Source organism: Notolepis coatsorum, assembly GCF_963971535.1.
Source record: "Notolepis coatsorum genome assembly, chromosome: 5".
Classification (NCBI taxonomy): Eukaryota; Metazoa; Chordata; class Actinopteri; order Aulopiformes; family Paralepididae; genus Notolepis; species Notolepis coatsorum.
Genome location: NC_140169.1, coordinates 61,448,841 through 61,471,004, shown reverse-complemented (window position 1 = coordinate 61,471,004; position 22,164 = coordinate 61,448,841). Strand labels below are relative to the sequence as shown.

Genomic DNA, 22,164 nt, shown 5'->3' with positions numbered 1-22,164 from the left:
TGAAATAATATCAGCGGGGTATTATGTGATAAAGGTATAACGGTGTGAAAAAAAGGATACCGCCCAAGCCTAATATGAAGTAAATCAGCATTGCTTTTTTCTTTTTTCTGTGAAGTGTCCCTTAATGACCTGGATCCTCAGTGTCCAGGACTGAGTTTGTGGATCAGGTTTGATGGGTTCTCCTGGTTGAGAGAGAACAAACAAACAGCCTAAACTTATATCTTTGTTGTTATCTCTTTTAACTGCCTCAGCATTAGTCAGCTCAGTCATTTAGGCTAGAAGCAGACAATAAACCCATAAAGGCTTCATGTTACGTGGGTTTGAAAATGTGTCGTCATAATGAGGTACAGAACAATACTGGCCTAATTGACAATCATATTCATAACATTGAAGCTTATAACAAGTGTATGGCCTGTGTTCTTCTGTGTCAAAAACACAGTTTGATTTGTATCTGAAAAATGTGTCTTAAACACCACATAAAGCCAGGAAAGTAACCATATCTGACTAAAATGCCATGCTAACATCATGCTAACATCTGAGCTGCGTCATCTTCCTGAAAACATGCTCTATTGTTCCTTAATATGTTGTCTAAAAAGGAAGGAGTTTTTCCTCAGCTACTTGATTATAGATGATTGAACTGGAATCCTGTTTCTAGGGAACAGCTTGGACCCATGTGTATTTCCTGTCAGTTATCAAGGAACTATAAAACAAGGAAGGGTCATCACGTCAGAATACCAGCGTTCTATGCTCTGCTTGGTGTCAGACTGTGGTGCCAGTTCTATTGAAGCCTGTATTAAAATTTAAAATATATAAGCTCTGAAAAAAATCTGAGGAAATATACATCAACCAATATATAAAATGTTAGCTAGTTAACATAGCTAGTTAACATGGCTAGTTAACATAGCTAGTTAACACAGCTAGTTAACATAGCTAGTTAACATGACACACACGAGGAGATGGCTCATCCCATTCAACTCAATGTCAGCCAAGCTGAGCGTTTTCCACATCTGGCACCAATGTGTGTTCAGTTCACGCTAGGGATGGGACTTTCTAGCTAAAGTGCTATTCGAAAATTCGTGTTTCATAATATCGAATATCCCCCCCCCCAAAAAAATTATATATTAAAAAGAAATTATATTAATATATATATATATATATATATTTCTTTTATCAGCTGACCGACAATAAATCAAAAGGACACCAAACAGTAGCATGTGCATCTTTTTGATCAATTAGGCTATGAAAATTAGGCTGCCTCTAAATATAAAAAGGAATTAAATAAGAATGTTTGCTTCAATAAAAAAGAAGCATTTTATAAAAAAAATTAAAAAAATAATATTATATATATATATATTTTTTTTACACAGCGAATATTCGATTGTAAAAAAATGAAATCGATCTTAATAACAGAATGACTATTCGAATATTCGGCCCCATCCCTAGTTCACGCACTAATACAGTGACGACCCTTCCTTCTTTTATAGTTTCCTTGTTAGTTATTGATATTAGCAAACACTGCAACAGGAGGTAAACTCTGTTTAGAATGTTCATGTTGATGATCACAATGGCAAATCTTCTAAATCTCAGAAAACAAAACGATGAGGCAGCGAGCAGCAGTGGTGAATGTGGTGACGTTCTTCAGTTCATGTGGTGTTTTTATTTCACACAAAGTTAGGGTTAGGGTTGTGGCCCCCCACAGTCTAGGTCATTAATGGGAAACCCTGCCTTTCACTGCCACACGACAGAAGGTTAGCCCTTTACTCTCACACAACCGACGGCGATGCTCCATCATTAGCATCATTAGCTCCGCGGAGCATCGCCGTCGGTTGTGTGATAGTTAGGGATGTCTTCTGCTCTGTGTGACAATAAATAAATGAATGATGATATGCAATTTAAAACCAAAACTAAGGCCTCAGTATGAGTTTAAGACGTGAACATGGTCATGTTTGTTTAATATTAAAAAAGAAAAAAATTTACTTAATTTTAAAATTATTTTTGATAGGATCGGGAAAGATCGGTATCGGTAGATACTCAAAATCACATGATCGGGATCGGATCGGGAGCAAAAAAACGTGATCGGTACATCCCTAGTGATAGTAAAGGGCTAACCTTCTGTATTGTCACAGTGAAAGGGTTACACACACCACTGATGATTAACGGGGCTACCGTGGACAGGGTGAGCAGCTTCAAGTACCTGGGGGTCCACATCTCAGAGGATCTGACATGGTCAACACACATAGACACAGTAGTAAAGAAAGCGAAGCAGCGCCTCTACCACCTGAGACAGTTAAGGAAGTTCAGAGTATCGGGGAAGATACTCCAGTCCTTCTACTCAGGAGCTGTAGAGAGCATCTTGACCGGAAACATCACTGCCTGGTATGGAAACAGCACGGCACAGGACAAGAAGGCCCTACAGAGAGTGGTGCGCTCAGCCGAGCGTACCACGGGTATTGCGCTACCTACCCTGCAGGTTCTATACAACAAGAGGTGCAAATCCAGAGCCTGCAGAATAATGAAAGACCCCCACCACCCCAATAACAGCCTGTTCCAGCTGCTGAGGTCAGGCAGACGCCTGCGAACCCCAGCTACTAGGACGGAGAGGCTTAGGCTCAGCTTCTTCCCCCAGGCCATCAGAGCCTTGAACAATGAACATTGAGAGCCACAGAAACTGAACTATCCACACACAAGCACACACACGACACGCACGCTGAGCACGCTCACACACTAGCAGCCACTTTAACACTCATGCCGCACACACGCACACTTATGGCCAAGAGGAAAGGCCACTTTAAATTAGTATAACAGGAACAGTGTATTGCACTACTAAAGCTACCTAGCATGTCCTATATGCTCTGTAAATACTATGTACAGATACCGAGATGTCACACCATGTTACCTGTTTATTGCACTGTTGTTTTTATTGGATTCTATTATATGTTGTACAACTGTATTTTTATTGGATTCTATTATATGTTGTACCACTGTATTGCACATCGTCGCGGGCAAGACCACCCGCATTTCATTGTATACCTGTTAGGGATGGGAATCGAAAACCGGTTCCCGTTGGCCGATGCCTGGAACCGTGTGCCTCCCGTGACTTTCGATTCCCTTATCGCTGCCAGGTTTTCAAAACAACGTTAGCGTTAGCATGTAGCCATGGCAGACTTATTTGATTCCTTAAGGGCTCGAAATTGCCTGGATTTTGGTAATATGCTCCCGAAATGCTCCCGCTGTTTGGCTACTTCTATGTGCAGTGAAAACTACTTGAATGCTTTAGAACCTAGTCATTGATTTAGGTCAGGGTGAGCAAAAATTTGCCGCGGAGCTAACGCTATCTAACGTGAGCTAACTCCATTCTGATTGACAAGCTAAAAGCAATTGGTTTTGATAGTCTATCAGTGAGCTGGATGCAATCCTACCTTGAGGGGAGGGAACAGATGGTGGAGGTAAACGGTACCCTATCCCCCCCCCTCACAGTGAGCTGTGGTGTTCCACAAGGAAGCATACTAGGACCGCTACTGTTCCTAATTTATGCAAATGACATGTCGTCAGCTTGTGACTGCAACTTGTTCCTGTTTGCGGACGACTCAGCCCTGCTGGTCTCTGACAAGAACAAGTTACAGGTTGAAAAAACCCTCAGCTCGGAACTAGGCAGAATCTGCATATGGCTCGCTGATAACAAACTATCATTACACATGGGCAAAACAGAGTCCATTCTCTTCGGTTCAAATAACAAACTCAGCAAGACCGACGGCTTCTCAGTTACAGTGGGTGACAATATTGTCACAAGGAAAGATGAAATTACCTACCTGGGGTCCATCCTAGAGGCTAATCTCTCCTGTGACAAAATGGCATCCAATGTAATAAAAAAAGTCAACCAACGAACTCGATTCTTGTACCGGATCTCCTCTCTGGTAAACAAGAACACCCTGAAGACTCTGGCAGGAGCACTCATTCAGGGGTACTACGACTATGCTTGCACCTCATGGTACCAAAGCACCTCAAAGGCGCTAAAAACAAAATTACAAACATCTCAAAACAAACTGGTCAGACTACTGCTTGACCTTACTCCTAGAACCCACCTCACCCCTGCCCACTTCGACAACCTAGGATGGCTTAGAGTAGACGACAGAGTACAACAACTTGCAATGGGCCTGGTCTACAAGATACACTACACGACCAAGGTACCCATGTACATGTCAAAATACTTCCCAAAGGTCAGTGAATACCACGATCACAACACCAGAGGGAGCTCCACAAATCATGTCAAACCCAGATTCGGCTCAAATAAGGGACTAAACACGTTTCGCAATTATGCCACATCAATGTGGAACGCCCTACCCAAAGCTGTAAAGGAATGTGGATCACTACCCACTTTCAAAACCTCTCTCAAGGGACACCTACGGGAGACTGCAATTCAACACTGGCCCCTGTAAATATCCTAACCCAATCATTCCAACCCCCTCCAATGTACAGTCATTTACCTAGTATGGTTTTGTCAATAGTTCAATGTACAATTGTGTTTGTTTGTACAGTGTCTCCTCCCCCCCCCCCTCAATGTACAGTGTTACTTGTTTATACAGTATGCCCCCCGCCCCCCCCCCCCCCCCCCCCAACCACCTCCAATGTAAATTACCCAGTATGGTTGTCAATATCCCAATGTACCCAACCCCCCCCACCCAACCTCCAATGTACAGTTTCTACGTCAAATGTATATACTCCCTTTTCTTGACTCCTTCTGTATCACAAACAGTACTGTATTTGCAAATCTGGTATGTCATAAATGTATAGATGTAGCAGTACTGACTATCTGTATGTCATGTATGTCATATATGTCTATATGAATTGAAAATGGGGGACCCTGATGGAAACAAGACAAACGTCTTTCTCAGGTCTGCATCCCCTTAACAATTGTATGTATTGAGCCGTACTGTATTGTACCCATTCTGCAATCTGTTAAATAAAGTTTTCATTCATTCATTCATTCAATCAAGCTCACAAAGAGAGATAAACAGCTGACAGCGGATAGTACAGGTACAAATACAATAAAACAGCAGGTGGGGGCTGTTGTGTAAACCTTGTACTCTTTAGTTCACATATAATAAGAGCTGCAGTGTTTGTTTACAAGTCTACACTGTAAGCCAGGAAGTACCATGGTGGTGCAACATACAAATGTGTCCGTGTAGCAACACAAGCCAATACCTTATAGGACAGGGGCCCGGGGAGGGAGCTCTGTCTCTGTCTGTGTGTCTGTGTGTGTGTGTGTGAGACAGAAGTCGGAGGAATAACGACCTGTTATTCAATAGATTAAATTAGTTTAAGAATAAAAAAATAAATACATTTTAAGAGAATCTCAAATACATTATTTTATTTAAGTGTAGGCTATAGTTAATGTTTTATTTTTTACAGTTTTTGCATTTTTCTGACATGGGGGCTCAACAATAAATGACAATCAGAAATGTCAAGTTGCATGTTGTTATTCTAACCAGCTTAGACCCCTACGCTCTGCATCTTCTGGCCGCCTCAGACCTACTCCTATCCAAGCTCCGGGAGGGTCATCAAAGAGAAGTCGCCTATTCTCAGTCCTTGCCCCACAATGGTGGAATGAACTACCCACCCCAGTTAGGACAGCCGAATCACGTCCAATCTTTCGCCGTCGACTAAAGACTCACTTCTTCAACCATTATCTGAATAAAAAAAAATATATCTAACCCTAACTAACCGTACTGTCATTGATTGATTGATTGATTGATTGATTGAAAACTTTATTAACAGATTGCAGAATGGGTACAATACAGTACAGCTCAATACACACAATTGTTAAGGGGATGCAGACCAGAGAAAGACTTTCGTCTTGTTTCCACCAGGGTCCCCCATTTTCAATTCATCAGGACATATATGACATACATGACATACAGATAGTCAGTACTGCTACATCTATACATTTATGACATACCAGATTTGCAAATACAGTACTGTTTGTGATACAGAAGGAGTCAAGAAAAGGGAGTATATACATTTGACGTAGAAACTGTACATTGGAGGAGGTTGGGTGGGGGGGGTTGGGTACACTGGGATATTGACAACCATACTGGGTAATTTACATTGGAGGTGGTTGGGGGGGGGGGGGGCACACTGTATAGACAAGCAAAACTGTACATTGAGGGGGGGGAGACTCTGTACAAACAAACAAAATTGTACATTGGACTATTGACAAAACCATACTAGGTAAATGACTGTACATTGGAGGGGGTTGGGTTAGGATATTTACAGGGGCCAGTGTTGAATTGCAGTCTCCCGTAGGTGTCTCTTGAGAGAGGTTTTGAAAGTGGGTAGTGATCCACATTCCTTTACAGCTTTGGGTAGGGCGTTCCACATTGATGTGGCATAATTGCGAAACGTGTTTAGTCCCTTATTTGAGCCGAATCTGGGTTTAACATGATTTGTGGAGCTCCCTCTGGTGTTGTGATCGTGGTATTCACTGACCTTTGGGAAGTATTTTGCCATGTACATGGGTACCTTGGTCGTGTAGTGTATCTTGTAGACCAGGCCCATTGCAAGTTGCTGTACTCTGTCATCTACTCTAAGCCATCCTAGGTTGTCAAAGTGGGCAGGGGTGAGGTGGGTTCTAGGAGTAAGGTCAAGCAGTAGTCTGACCAGTTTGTTTTGAGATGTTTGTAATTTTGTTTTTAGCGCCTTTGAGGTGCTTTGGTACCATGAGGTGCAAGCATAGTCGTAGTACCCCTGAATGAGTGCTCCTGCCAGAGTCTTCAGGGTATTCTTGTTTACCAGAGAGGAGATCCGGTACAAGAATCGAGTTCGTTGGTTGACTTTTTTTATTACATTGGATGCCATTTTGTCACAGGAGAGATTAGCCTCTAGGATGGAACCCAGGTAGGTAATTTCATCTTTCCTTGTGACAATATTGTCACCCACTGTAACTGAGAAGCCGTCGGTCTTGCTGAGTTTGTTATTTGAACCGAAGAGAATGGACTCTGTTTTGCCCATGTGTAATGATAGTTTGTTATCAGCGAGCCATATGCAGATTCTGCCTAGTTCCGAGCTGAGGGTTTTTTCAACCTGTAACTTGTTCTTGTCAGAGACCAGCAGGGCTGAGTCGTCCGCAAACAGGAACAAGTTGCAGTCACAAGCTGACGACATGTCATTTGCATAAATTAGGAACAGTAGCGGTCCTAGTATGCTTCCTTGTGGAACACCACAGCTCACTGTGAGAGGGGGGGATAGGGTACCGTTTACCTCCACCATCTGTTCCCTCCCCTCAAGGTAGGATTGCATCCAGCTCACTGATAGACTATCAAAACCAATTGCTTTTAGCTTGTCAATCAGAATGGAGTGATTGACCGTGTCAAAGGCCTTTTGTAGGTCCAGCATGACCATGCCGCAGTATTTGCCTGCGTCCACCTCTTGTTTGATGTGGTCATTCAAATAGAGAAGGCATGTGTCAGTGGAGTGGGATGTTCTGAAGCCAGATTGGAATTCGTAGATTAGATTTTTTTCCGCTAGGTACTTTTCGACCTGTTCGTAGACTATTTTTTCCATGACTTTCGAGATGGAGGTGAGAATAGAAACAGGGCGGTAGTTGCCTGGGTCTAATTTGCTGCCCTTTTTGTGCAGAGGGGTCACCCTAGCAATTTTGAAGTCCTTGGGGACGTGTCCCTGTTTTATGGAGAGGTTTATTATGTGTGTGATGATTGGGGTGATGGCGGCTGCTGAGTCTCTGAGGAATTTGGAGGGGATGTTGTCATGGCCAGTGGCCTTGTTAGGTTGGAGGGCGCTCAGTTTATTGAGTACCTCATCTGTTGTTACCATTTCCAGCTTGAAGTCGTCCTTGCGGACCCCTAGGTTTTTGTAGTAAGCTACTATGTGTTCTACCCCATAAAGCCCTGAGTGGGAGGGTAGTTTGTTTACCAGTGTTGTGGCTATGTTTGTGAAGAAAATGTTTAAGTAATTGGCTACATCCAGCTTGTCTGTGATGAGCGTGTTGTCCGTTTTTATGTTTATGTTTGAGAATCTGGTTTTAAGTTTTTTACTGCATCCTAGTTGATTATTGAGTAATTTCCAAAGTTCACGTGGTTTGTTTTTGTTTTCCTCAGTTTTGTCATTGATGAAATTCTTTTTTGCAGTTTTGATCATGGAGTTTACGTCGTTTCTTAGTCTGTTTCTTTCTAGTTTGAGTTCAGTCACGTGGGCTTGGAGTTCACTGCTCGTGCTTTTAGTAAGCTTTGACTGACTTTTACGAAACTCAGAGCATTTTTTGTCTCTGGTTTTCATAGCGGCCAGTATTTCGGAGTGCATCCACGGCTCAGCGCGATTTTTTACCCTGGTGGTTCTTAGGGGGGCCATGTCGTTTAGTATTGTTGAGAATTTGGTCATGCACTTGTCCTAATAAACTAACCTACACTGTAGCACTCAACACTTTGATGAACATTGTTGCTCAGCTGATAAGAGTTGTGCCCTTCCTGATGGCTTGTCGTACAGAACTTGTAAGTCGCTTTGGATAAAAGCGTCAGCTAAATGACTAAATGTAAATGTAAATGTAGTTCTGTTGCATTTCCAATTTATTTATGTAAATTATAAATTGAGCAGGTATCGATAAGGGTATCGATAAAGAATCGAATCGATAAGCAGAATCGATAATGGAATCGTATCGATAAAATCCTATCAATTCCCATCCCTAATACCTGTATGCCGTGACAATTAAAACTCTTGACTTGACTTGACTTGTTAACCGGCTGTCGTGTGGCAGTGAAAAGGGTTCAAGTATTCTTTTAATTTTTTTATTTTATTTTTACTTTTTACTTTACTTTTTAAATGATTTTATTGAAAAAAATTTGAATTGTGAGAGAATCGTGATCTCAATTCTTAGAGAGAAAAATCGCGTAGCAAGAATCGCCCAGCCCATTGTGTGTAGGGCTGTACCGAAGAGTTCGAAGCTTCGTTCATAATGTTGACATTCGTTTTTTTTTTTTTTTTTAATAAAAAAAAAAAAAAATCTCTCTCCCTTCAAACTCCCATCCTCCGCTATCGCTACTAGTGTTGTCACGACGATACCAACATTTTGACTTCGATACAAATACCAGCCTCGCGATACCGGTTCTAAAACAATATCACGGCAAAAACCTCAGACAGCAGGTTGTAAAGGATTATAATATTACATGACACAGAACATAGAAAATTCATTATAAAATATTTAAAATATGATCCTGTTACACTTTTAACACTTTCAGTGCCAGCCATAACGTTGATTAACCCTTTTCTCGCCAATGACGTGTTATCACGTCATTCCTCGCCATGCGTAATCTGCCAATGACGTTTTACAGCGTCTTTGAGATCAATATTTCAAATTTCTGTCATGGTATTCATATTTCACCCACGGATCCTTGACTGGTGCTGTAGATCTCCGCTCAACTCTCCAACGCTTCAATACCGCCACCTGGTGGCCGATCAGCGAGTTGCAACCGGATGTCGATAATTGTGACGCCGGTGTGTCTTCCTATTCCGGTGTATCTCGCTATCGCTCGCGGGACTCTATCCAGACACCGTGCATATCGATCCGTTGCCATAACTCAATAAACAACATGATTGGACGTGTATTAGTAATATACAACCCGGAAATGGTTCACCTAGATTAGGGGTGGACGGTATAAACGGTATACGGTATAAACGGTATGAATTTGCTCTACGGTATGGATTTTGCCTATACCGTGTAACCGGTAGTGCAGCTCTAAAATAGCAATGACGTCATGTAACCACAGCGCGACTATTTCACTCGCATTTGCCCCTAAAAATAGATAGAATTAGTCATAGATAATAGATATGTGCGAACTGGAAAAAGTTATTTAGGAGGCTTCGCGCAGTGGGCGTGCCAGCCCCTCCCGCACGCATGTAAACACGGGTCTACTAGTAGTAGTGGGACGGGACGTCTCCCTGAGCTAACGTTAGCTTAGCTACCGTTACAAAATGACCCAGTCAACTATTCACTTTTAGTTTAATACATGATGAGGCATTGTCTAACCGAACGGTATCTAGTCGGCCAGCTACCGATAGCTCCTGACATCAACAAACGCTCCATCAAGTCTAGTAGAGAGTAGACGTGTATGATAGCTCCGTTAGCCGTTAGCTCACGTTAACACAAGTTAGTTCACCGTTCAAAACGAAATGTCCCATTGAACTAAATAATTCACTGAGGCGTTGTATTAACGTTATATATCCGGCTAGCAGTAGCTACAGATAGCTCCTGATATCAATGTCTTATAACACTGATTCGATGCGTATTCGAGCTGAGGGCTTGTGAATGTGATTTAACGTTATACCAATACTAGGGCCCAGCTGCAGCGCCGGTGAATCCTGGCCGTAGCTCGAGGCTACTCGAGTATAGGTCCAGCTGCAGCTCCGGAGAATCCTGGCCGTAGCTAGAGGCTACTAATGTACACACAGACAGTGGAGCTTGTTGCGTGGTGGCGATGTCTCGCAGATAATACAAGTACAAGTCTAATTATATAATATATATATTTTATATAAAAAAAAAAAAAAATTATATAAAATTAAAAAAAAATTTTAATCAAAAACGATGATACCGTGATATATACCGTTACCGTCTATGCTTCAAATTATACCGTGATATAAATTTTAGACCATACCGTCCACCCCTAACCTAGATCAACATCCCATAATAGCGATCTTTTTGCTCCACGCTCATCACCCAACGCTACGAGGAGACTGGGGTGAGTTTCAGCCTGTTTGTTTACCTTTTTCGATACAAACTGCTCTGATCTATATATCACCCATACTACATGAATGATTTAACGTCGGCCACGGAATTATAAACGACCCCCCCCCCCCCTTCGGTCAACCGTGCATGATGAGTCATAACGTCTGGGACCATGTACAGTTGAACATTTTAATCTGGCGTCAATCGGTATCAAACTGCATTTGATGATCTAATATATACATTATGGCTATAACTTATGAAATACTGCAGAAAACGATAAAAACATATTTATACTCTAGACCGTATTTTTGTATGAATGTGTGAATGAAAAAGTAAAACGTTCCTACATCCTGAACGATAGATAATTGATGTTGAATGGGCCATAGTAATGTCAATTTAGCAATACAATTTAAAAAGTTATAGCCCTGCAAAGAAGGTGAACATCTCCACAGACAAATAGTGCTGGCAGAGAGGCTACAAGGATGAGAATAAGCTCCGGCAGAGAATGGGTTAATGTCCTTGGATGCCAGCATCCACTTCAATGATAGCGTTAAAAACGCATAATCTATGTTTTAAATTATGGCTATGTGTCTAATCTGCCCCTGTCGCTTATCAATGACTTGTTTGCAGTCAACATTGTCGAAACGGATTGTTTTTTAATCAGTTCATATCCTTTTTATAGCATTTTGGAAAATAGAAAGATTCCCTCATAAACAGCATTTATTGGAATATTCTCGAATACACTAGACACGTTGTCATTTGTCGGCCTATTTATGAATTGTTTTCAAATAAACGCTAGATTATCGATAGTATATGTGTACTTATGCACGCTATAGAAGCGAGCTGAGAAATCGATTCTCATTTCCTCAACATCACACACACACACACACACATATACACATACATATACACATACATATACACATACGGGACACGCTGTTATCTCAGTGAATACAGCTCGGATTATCCTAAAACTGGTAACATAGACTCCTTACCTTAGATCAGATGTTCTCCAAAAAGATTATTCCAATTCCTGATCGCCATTCCAAATATCGATCGCGTTTATTGATTGATTATTGGCTGCTGTAAATATATATTCCAGGCTGCTTTCCATCTCGCGATCACTTCCCTCTTCATCAGATCCCTCGCCAGCATAGTGGAGCCAGTAGGCTCCCCCCCCACAGATCCACCAGTCTAATCGAATGGCCTGCAGTTACACAGGGATAGACGATAGGGGGCGGTATTTTCCCATCGGAGCTCCTAGAGGGGCTGCTGTACCAACGGGAGACTCGGGTGATGAAATATGAATTCAGATCGCTAATAAAAAAAAAAAACTACAATTCGCGTCTGTGGCACTCAACGGGGGGCATGAAATAACGACATAACACGTCTGTGGCACTCAAAGGGTTCAAATCAGCTGACACTGACTGTTGACACGCCCACTACGCATAGCTTGTGCTCTCTCCCTCACACACACACACACACACACACACACACACACACACACACACACACACACACACACACCTACACACCTACACACCTACACACCTACACACCTACACACCTACACACCTACACACACACACCTACACATCTACACACGCACACCTACACATCTACACACACACACCTACACACACCTCCAGTCACTCAGTCACTCAACTCATTGTAAATACGGCATCAGGCTGTTATTCTAAAAGTATCGATACTAGGGAGGGACGCCCCGATCACGTTTTTCATCACCGATCGTTTATCGACCGATACACTGCCGATACCGATCGTTTTTGGTTTTGTTATACTGTAAAAACTGGGATTGGGGTTAATTAATATTTATTAAATAATTATTAGTAACCTATACATAATAAAAAAGACTGCCGTTTGAAATCGAATTGAGCTGAATTCAATGAATTTGAACCATTTATGAATTGCATTTTACACAGTTTTAGTTGAATAAAATTTTCTGAGGAACTATCTTACTGTTTCTTTCACTATTTGGGCAATTTTACACAATTCCTGCGAGTCTACGGAACACATCTGTAATTTTTTTTTCCAAAAAAAATTATATATATCTATGGTGTTGTAGCGCATGTTAGCGGGGCTCCGTCGTCTCGAGTACTACACTTAATAAGTAACTTACTCTAATGCTCGCTCGCACACACACACACACACATGCTCTCTCTCTCTCTCTCTCTCTCTCTCTTTCTCTCTCTCTCTCTCTCTCTCTCTCTCTCTCTCTTTCTCTCTCTCTCTCTTGCAGATCGCAGTCACGTAAGGGGCTAGGCGCGGCATTGCATAGTCTATCGGTGAAAAAAAATTTGTTTACAGTGGTGGCTGTTCATGTAAACATGTAAACAAAGCACTCAGAAGAAAATAAAGGGAAAAGACAGCAGTCAAACATACCGGTAATATCATATAACGCACTCACTTTTAGTTGAGTATGCCATACACTGCGGTCAAGTGAGCCGTCTTTCACTTTTTTTTTATTTTTTTTAATTTTTTTTTATTATTGCAAAACAAAACTTATTAAAAGTCAGTACTCAACACACAATGTATAATGAAACTTTCAGTAAAGGTGGTTAAAATATATGCAAGTACAGAAACAGGATAAAACAAAAATAGTCAATAATAACATTTTAACCGTATACAGTGTATATCCAGCGAAGTTACAATTATATAAATGTTAGTATATAATATACCCCTAATACCTATTTTCTAAAACCCTACACACATATGCTCCAGCTCAAACCCCCCCCTCCCGGACCCCCTCTTGGATAGTACCTCCGTTATCCCTCACTCCTAACCAGACACTACCATTATAGGCTAGCTTTTATTCTCTCCACCACTTCTAACCACATTGACATTTTGGATTCATTGAGCCCCAGAATTCTTGCTGTAGATATTTCTTGATATATCACATCGAGATATGTAAGAAACCACACTTTCCGGCACATTTTTTCCGGTTGAAACCAACGTGATGCGATCAGTTTTTTAGCTACTGTGATACCCGATAAAACCAATCTTTTTAGTTGTGGATTCACTGCAAACTCAAAAACATCATTCAATAGCAATACCGCGGGGTGTACAGGTATATTCCAAAATACGAGTATTGATAATTGTTGGGACACATCTTTCCAGAATGCCTTAACTGGTGGGCAGTCCCAATACATGTGCATAAATGTTCCTTCGTCCCCATTTGTACATTGGGAGCATTTGGAGTCTTGTATAAGCCCCATTTTGCACAGCCTTATAGGAGTCAAGTATGACCTGTGAATATAGTTCAGATTAATTTGTTGATGATCCGGGTTCCTTGATGTAAGTCGGACATTTGCCCAGGCTCCTTGCCAATCAAAGTCATTTTCCAGGTCTGGTATATCCCTCCTCCAGACATTGTCTAGTTGAAGGGTTTCATACGAGGACGTTAGTAATTGATAATAAAAACCTGATACAAAACCTCCCAATGTATCTCTTTCATAGAAAAATTTGTGGTATCTGTGGTGTTCAATTGGTATGAGTAATGGAACACCGTGAGATCTCATACAAAGTCGTAACTGCATGTAAAAAAGCCATGTGGACTCGGTGAGGTTAAACTTTATGCATATTTCGACATAACTACAGAGGCCCTTGTTATTAAAAATATCCCCTAATGAGTGTATGCCTCTCTCTTCCCATATAGGGAATCTTATAGGTCGTTTTCCCATTAAGAGAGCATTGTTATTGAATATGGGAGTGTGATTATGCCATACTTGAGGGTTAGGAAATTTCCTTTGTGTTTCCCGCCATGTCCTGATTGCATGGGTAATTATTGGGCCAAATTCTCGCTCACAATGCTTGATTGAAAGTTTAGTGTATGCTATGTCTTTCAATCTCTGTGGGGCTACTATGTTTTCTTCTAATTTTCTCCAAGATACCAAAGCCTCGGGGTCAAACCATATCTTCTTCAATGGTCTTAATGTGAAGGCATTAAAATATTGTAAAAAATCTGGGACTGCCATGCCACCGTCTGCTTTATTTCTCTGTGCGGTGGATCTTTTTATGCGAGGTGGTTTGTTATTCCAAATAAATTTGTATGTGGAGGTTTGTAATCTTTTCCAGTAGCCCTCTGGAGGAGGTAACGGAAGCATTGAGCTGAAGAAATTGATTCTTGGTAATACATCCATCTTAACTATTGATACCCTTGCCTGTACTGAGTTTTTAAGTTTTGCCCACCTGTCCAGGTCGTCTTTGATTTTGTTCTGTATTTTTGTGTAATTGTGCTTCACCGTTTGTCTTATGGTGGGAAATATTTCCACACCCAAGCATCTGAAATGTTTGACCATGGGTATCGCACCTGGGAGGGTTGTCTCTTTTTTTGCACTGGTGTTAAGAGGAAGAAAAGCCGACTTAGGCCAATTTATTTTAAATCCCGATAAATCACCAAAGTTCTCTATCAACTTGAGTATAAGCGGCAATGTGTTGTTGGGGTTTTGCATGAACAATATTACGTCGTCCGCATATAAACTAATTTTATGATGTGTGCCCTTGATTACTATTGGTTCTATGTGTTGGGATTGTCTTATAAATTGTGCTAAAGGTTCTAATGATAGATCGAATAGTCCGGGACTAAGAGGGCAACCTTGTCTGGCTGAGCGTGATACCGGAAAGATATCGGAGATGAATGTGCCTGTTGTAATCCTGGCCGATGGGTCCTTGTATAGTACTTTAATCATATCAATGAAACCTTTTCCTAACCCCATCCTTTCCAATACTGCCCATAGAAACGACCATTCCAACCTGTCAAATGCTTTCATAGCATCCAGGGATAGTATCGCCTTAGGTGTGATGTCCTCTTTGTCTGTATCTAGTACGTGCAGTATTCGCCTTATGTTATCATTGATCAGGCGACCTTTTATGAAGCCTGTTTGGTCCGGATGAACTAAAGACGTCATATGCTTTTGCAATCTGATGGCTAATATCTTAGAGTACAGTTTGACATCGGTTCCGAGGAGGCTTAAAGGACGGTAACTACCACACTCAGTGGGGTCTTTGTCTTTTTTGTGAAGAACTGAAATGAGTGCAGTATTTTGGTGTTCAATGAAGCTTCCCTCTTTGACTGAGTATAAGATCATATTTAGTAATAAGGGTCCAAATATGTCCCAGCAAGAAATGTACATTTCTGATGGGATACCGTCAATTCCCGGAGCTTTGCCGTTTTTCATTCCGGATATGGCCTTCTTGAGTTCTTCTAATGTGATCGGTACTTCTAACTGTTTAGCGTCTTCCTCCGTAAGTTTAGGGAGAGTAATTTGATTAAGATATGTGTCTAATTTGTCTTGATCAAAGGTCGTTTCTGAGTTATATAAATCGGAGTAGAATTCTTTGAATGTATCGTTTATTATTTTGGGTTCTGTTACTAGAGCTTGTTGTTTCCTAATGGCAGTTATATCTGCAAATTTTGCATTAATTCTTAGTCGCATGGCTAATAGGTGACTAGGTTTAGAACCTTGGAAGTACTGCTGTTGTCTTGTGCTGCGTATTTGCAATTCCGATTTTTGTCTGTACATTGCTTTGATCTCTGTCTTTAGAATGTTAACTTGGTTATCTAGTCTAGTAGAGTTGTTGTATTTTAAAGAATTAAAAAGCGTTGAGTAAAGCGTTTCCATTTCAGACAGTTTTGTGTTTTGATTTTTGCGCAATATGGAGGTAAATCTATCCGAGAAATCCTTGATCATATTCTTTACCGACATCCATAATATTCTGGGATCTTGCACCGAGTTAGCATTATCCCGTAGGAATACTGTGAGAGCTTCTTTAATTTGTGTAATGAATTCCTTGTTGTTAAGCAGCATCGAATTAAAACGCCATCTTGGGGCCCGGGCAGATAGTGTACCAAATGTTGCTTTCAGGATTAAGTAGCAGTGATCTGATAGCGCATTGGGTGTCATTTCCACTTCATATTTATCAAATATTCTCGGGGATGCAAAGACGTAATCAATTCTGGATAGTGTGTTGTGTCTCGCCGAACGACAGGAGTACTTGCGGGTCATGGGGTTAAGTGAACGCCATAAATCAGTTACTCCTGTTGATTTCGACCAATCTTTTAATGCTTTAGATGAATTCTTTTGTTCGCTGGAGAAGGAAAGGTAAGTTTTGTCCATCCTTGGGTTCCAAATGGCATTAAAATCCGCACCTATTATATTTGAGTACTCGGGATGGTTTAACATTTCTCCTGTTAGTGAAGTGAAGAAACCCACTTCGTACAAATTCGGGGCATATACCGCTGCCAATGCAATTTTCCTGTTATTGTGTATAATCCTAGCTATAGTTATGCGCCCCTCAGCATCCGACCATACCCCTTTCAATTCGATATTTAATTTGCGTCTGACGACTATGGCTACCCCTCTAGTTCTCGTAGCAAAAGAAGAGTGACTAATATTATGGTATATGTTATCCGCTAACGTATTTATGTCTCCCTCTAAAATGTGCGTTTCGCTTAATAGAGCCACGTCCACATGTTCTTTTTTCATCAGTGTGAGCACGCTTTTGCGCTTGTGTTGTTTGTTTATCCCACCGGTGTTCCATACCATTATATTCAAACTAGCCATAGTCTATGCATGTTTTCGTGTAGTTTTTGGTAATGTTTCTGGAGTATGAAGCTACAATAGATGTACATCCAATTAATGAGGTCCCGTTGAGAGCTGAGCTTAAAAACATATATATATACAAATAAAAATCCCCTATTTTCCCCTCACCCAGAAAGTCGAACATGCCTGTGTTCCAAGAACACATCCTCCGCGATTGACTTTCTCCCATGGTCCACCGGATTGCCCAAACTGAGCATTGTAATCCTAATTTTCCTATGCTAATTGCCATAGGATCTAACATTTCCATTCTATTGCAATAGAATGTCGCTTTTGGTCTTGCACCTTCCCTTACTGTAATGAAGTATTGTGATAAATAACATAAAAATAAAAATAAAAAATAAAATAAAAAAAGAGGGAATAAACCTTTATCGACATATATATTGCTCTACAATCTTTTCCTTTTTTTTCCCCACACGTTAGTGGAGGGTTCAAAGGAATATGTCGCCGTCTTTCACTTTTGCGTGGTCAAACCAGCCGCTCCAGCCACTTCACCCAGGCGGTGCTCCAGTTCTTTTGTTTCCAAGACATATCCCAGTAGTTCCCACTCGTTTGAAATCGTACTTCAGAGTTAGGTTGTTGCAAACGGTGGATATTTTGGGCATGGTGCTTGAGCACTGCCAGAGCCGCACGGCTCTGAGCGCTGCTATGTTGTGTGTAACCCGCTCTACCCTCCCCACCTCCCGGGTCGCGTTGCGTGTGCACCAAACGTTCCACCCAAAAACGGATTTTTTTTTTGGCGAACGTTCGTACCCATTAATTAAAGTCCGAATGCCAGCGTAACGAACAAACGTTCGAACGTTCGGGCTCAGCCTTATCTCTCACACACTCACTCGCTCTCTCATGCTCTCGTTCCAACTCCGCTGGATCATGTTTTCCGCGCACGCCATCGATCGGTTTTTACAATCGGCGCCTAGAAAACGTCAGAATTCCCCGATCTCATATTTATACTGAATATCGGCCGATACCGACCGCTGGCCGATCGATCGGAGCATCCCTAAGTGATACTAATGATTGGACCGTTTTAACAGCTGGGTATAATATTGCGATACCTTTCTAGTATCTGTGTATCGTGCAAACCCTACCGGCTACTGGTGCAGCTGGGGGGGGGGGTGGTTTGGAAGCGTGTGGAAAACACTGGGATTAAAGCCAGCGCAGACGTAGAACAAATAAAAAGAGAGAGGCCCCCGGCTGCCAACGGGGCCCCCAAAGCGGGCGGGGGGGGGGGTGACGACAGCTCAGAATACATTTTCCCATCCGGTCGACGACTTCCTGTGGAGGGGGGGGGGGGGGGGGGGGTTAAAAGCTGGAAGTTTGACTGTGCCTTCCTGTTCCAGGGCGGCGGTGGGCGAGGAGGAGCAGGGCTTGTCCAAGAAGGGTCTGAAGAAACAGCAGAAGGAAGCGGAGAAAGCGGCCAAGAAGGCTGAGAAGCAGGCCAAGCTGGTCAGTGGCTTTCTGTCGTTTGTCCACATCCGCCCCCCCCCCCCCCCCCCCCCCCCCCCCTCGGTCACAGCTGGGGACGCCGTGGTATGACGTGGGCGTCTCCCTGCCCGGGCACCGTGGGGTGGGGGCAGAGAGGGGGCAGGCGGGGGCCATTGTTTCAGGATTCCTGTCCTTATGGTTTTGTTTATGATGACGAACAAAGAGCTTCTTTCTTCTTCTTCCCCTTTAAATGTTTAAATGTTTCCGTCTATATGAGTGGAGCCTGGTGAGCGATAAGGGGTGAGGAGGGAGGGAGGGTGGGGGTGAGGAGGGAGGGAGGGTGGGTGGGGTGAGGAGGGAGGGAGGGAGGTGGTGAGGGAGGAGGGAGGGAGGAGGGAGGAGGGGGTGACTGTAGGGGTGTAAAGGTGCACCTATCCGTACCGAACCGTTTCAGTGTGTACCGTACCGTACCGAACGGCTGTGTACCGAACGAATACAACGGTATGTTAACCACTAACGACCGCCCACCGGGGGCTGTTTTTTTCACAATCTAATATAATAATTATTATTATATATATATTTTTTTACAAGTCGATTATTAATTTCAATATAGAATATTCGTTGACAGCCCTACAAGTGCAATTAGTTACTGCACACTACATCACCCCTGAGTGGAACAAGGAAAGCCAAACTTTCCCCCACTGTACCGAAAACCCGTACCGAACCGTGACTTCAAAACCGAGGTACGTATCATATCGTGGTTTTTGTGTACTGTTACACCCCTAGATGAGGAGGGGGAGGGATGAGGAGGGGATGAGGGAGGGGGGGCTAAGCAGCTTTTATACAACAGCTTATACAACAGCTTTTATACAACAGCTTTGATACAACCGCTTTTATACAACCGCTTTTATACAACAGCTTTTATACAACAGCTTTTATACAACAGCTTATACAACAGCTTTTATACAACAGCTTATACAACAGCTTTTATACAACAGCTTTGATACAACCGCTTTTATACAACAGCTTATACAACAGCTTTTATACAACAGCTTTTATACAACAGCTTATACAACAGCTTTTACAACAGCTTTTATACAACAGCTTTTATACAACAGCTTTTATACAACAGCTTATACAACAGCTTTTATACAACAGCTTTGATACAACCGCTTTTATACAACAGCTTTTATACAACAGCTTTTATACAACAGCTTTTATACAACAGCTTTTATACAACAGCTTTTATACAACCGCTTTTATACAACAGCTTTTATACAACAGCTTTTATACAACAGCTTATACAACAGCTTTTATACAACAGCTTTTATACAACAGCTTTTATACAACTGCTTTTATACAACAGCTTTTATACAACAGCTTTTATACAACATCTTTTATACAACAGCTTTTATACAACTGCTTTTATACAACAGCTTTGATACAACAGCTTTGATACAACCGCTTTTATACAACAGCTTTTATACAACAGCTTATACAACAGCTTTTATACAACAGCTTTTATACAACAGCTTATACAACAGCTTTTATACAACAGCTTTTATACAACAGCTTTTATACAACAGCTTTTATACAACAGCTTTTATACAACAGCTTATACAACAGCTTTTATACAACAGCTTTTATACAACAGCTTATACAACAGCTTTTATACAACAGCTTTTATACAACAGCTTATACAACAGCTTTTATACAACAGCTTATACAACAGCTTTTATACAACAGCTTTTATACAACAGCTTTTATACAACAGCTTTTATACAACAGTTTTTATACAACAGCTTATACAACAGCGTATACAACGGCTTATACAACAGCTTTTATACAACAGCTTTTATACAACAGCTTTTATACAACAGCTTTTATACAACAGCTTTTATACAACCGCTTTTATACAACCGCTTTTATACAACAGCTTTTATACAACAGCTTTTATACAACAGCTTATACAACAGTTTTTATAAAACAGCTTTTATACAACAGCTTTTATACAACAGCTTTTATACAACTGCTTTTATACAACAGTTTTTATACAACAGCTTTTATACAACAGCTTTTATACAACAGCTTTTATACAACAGCTTATACAACAGCTTTTATACAACAGCTTTTATACAACAGCTTTGATACAACCGCTTTTATACAACAGCTTTTATACAACAGCTTTGATACAACCGCTTTTATACAACAGCTTTTATACAACAGCTTTTATACAACAGCTTTTATACAACCGCTTTTATACAACAGCTTTTGTCCGCCATTGATATTGACGAGAGCTGAGCTCGTCTACAACAACAACAACGTTAGATCCCCGCGGCGGCGCGGCCGACGTTTAGCTTTTAGCTCCGCAGGATGACTAAACGAGGCATAATGATTTTACTGCAACGAATGTTATAATAAAACAAAGCCTTTCTATACATGTGTCTGATTGAAAACTTTATTAACAGATTGCAGAATGGGTAAAACTCAGGGCTCTATGAGCAACGGAAGGAACTGAGCTAGTATGAACGAGTAATGCTTGCTACGTTCGGGTAAATAATATGCTGATGTTATTGAACGTGTAACACTAACTATATAACGTTAATGCCACAAAACGAATGCCTTGTTAATCATAAGTAGTGCTTGTGTGTGTGTGTGGGCCGGGGGCGGCGTTGTGCAGGTCGCGACGCGACTGAACTTTTTTTTGCCTTTTGACGCGACACAAATTGATGGATATTTATCGGCTACTGCCATCGGCACATTCGAGCTTATCGGCCGATAGGCCGATTGCAGTCAACAAGGCACTTATCGGCCGATACCGATACCCGACCGATATATCGGTGCACCCCTAGCTTTTATACAACCGCTTTTATCCAATGCGCTTTACAATTTGTTGCTCACATTTGACCCGCTCACTCACACACTCACTCACACATCCACATCACGACGGCGGAGGCGACCTGCTCATCAGGAGCAGTTAGGGCTGAAACGTCTTGCTCAAGGACACGCTGCCGGGGGCGGAGGGGGAATCGAAACCGGGAACCTTCCAGATTACCAGACGACTGCTCTACCTCCTGAGCCACTGTCGCCCTCGGGACCATTTAATCCAGTTTACATTAAGATTTAGATTGAGTGTTCCCACAACGACGAGATAAGCAAAGATAAAGCAGTTATTGTGCCGCACAGTGTTTTTCAAAATAATAGTAATTATGATAATTGTTCATAATGGAGCAGCTCTTATTGTGAAGTGCCGTCATTTGACATTTCAGTTCAAAAGCTCTTTGTCTTTAATTCCCAGCGGTCGTTCTAACCGATTGTTTCATCATCACGGTTACACTAAAACGAGCGCTCCATCATAGGGTTAAGGATTATCGCATCAAAGAGCGGTGA

General features: G+C 41.6%; 1 pseudogene across 1 annotated transcript in view; it reads left to right on the top strand.

The window, feature by feature from the left end:
* The window catches only part of LOC311228225 (aspartate--tRNA ligase, cytoplasmic-like), a 159,489-nt pseudogene that overhangs the window by 7,065 nt on the left and 130,260 nt on the right, over positions 1 to 22,164 (top strand). Inside the window, exon 2 of the transcript XR_014621054.1 lies at positions 18,690 to 18,795. The product of XR_014621054.1 is annotated as an aspartate--tRNA ligase, cytoplasmic-like (transcript). The remainder of the gene's footprint in view (positions 1 to 18,689; positions 18,796 to 22,164) is intronic.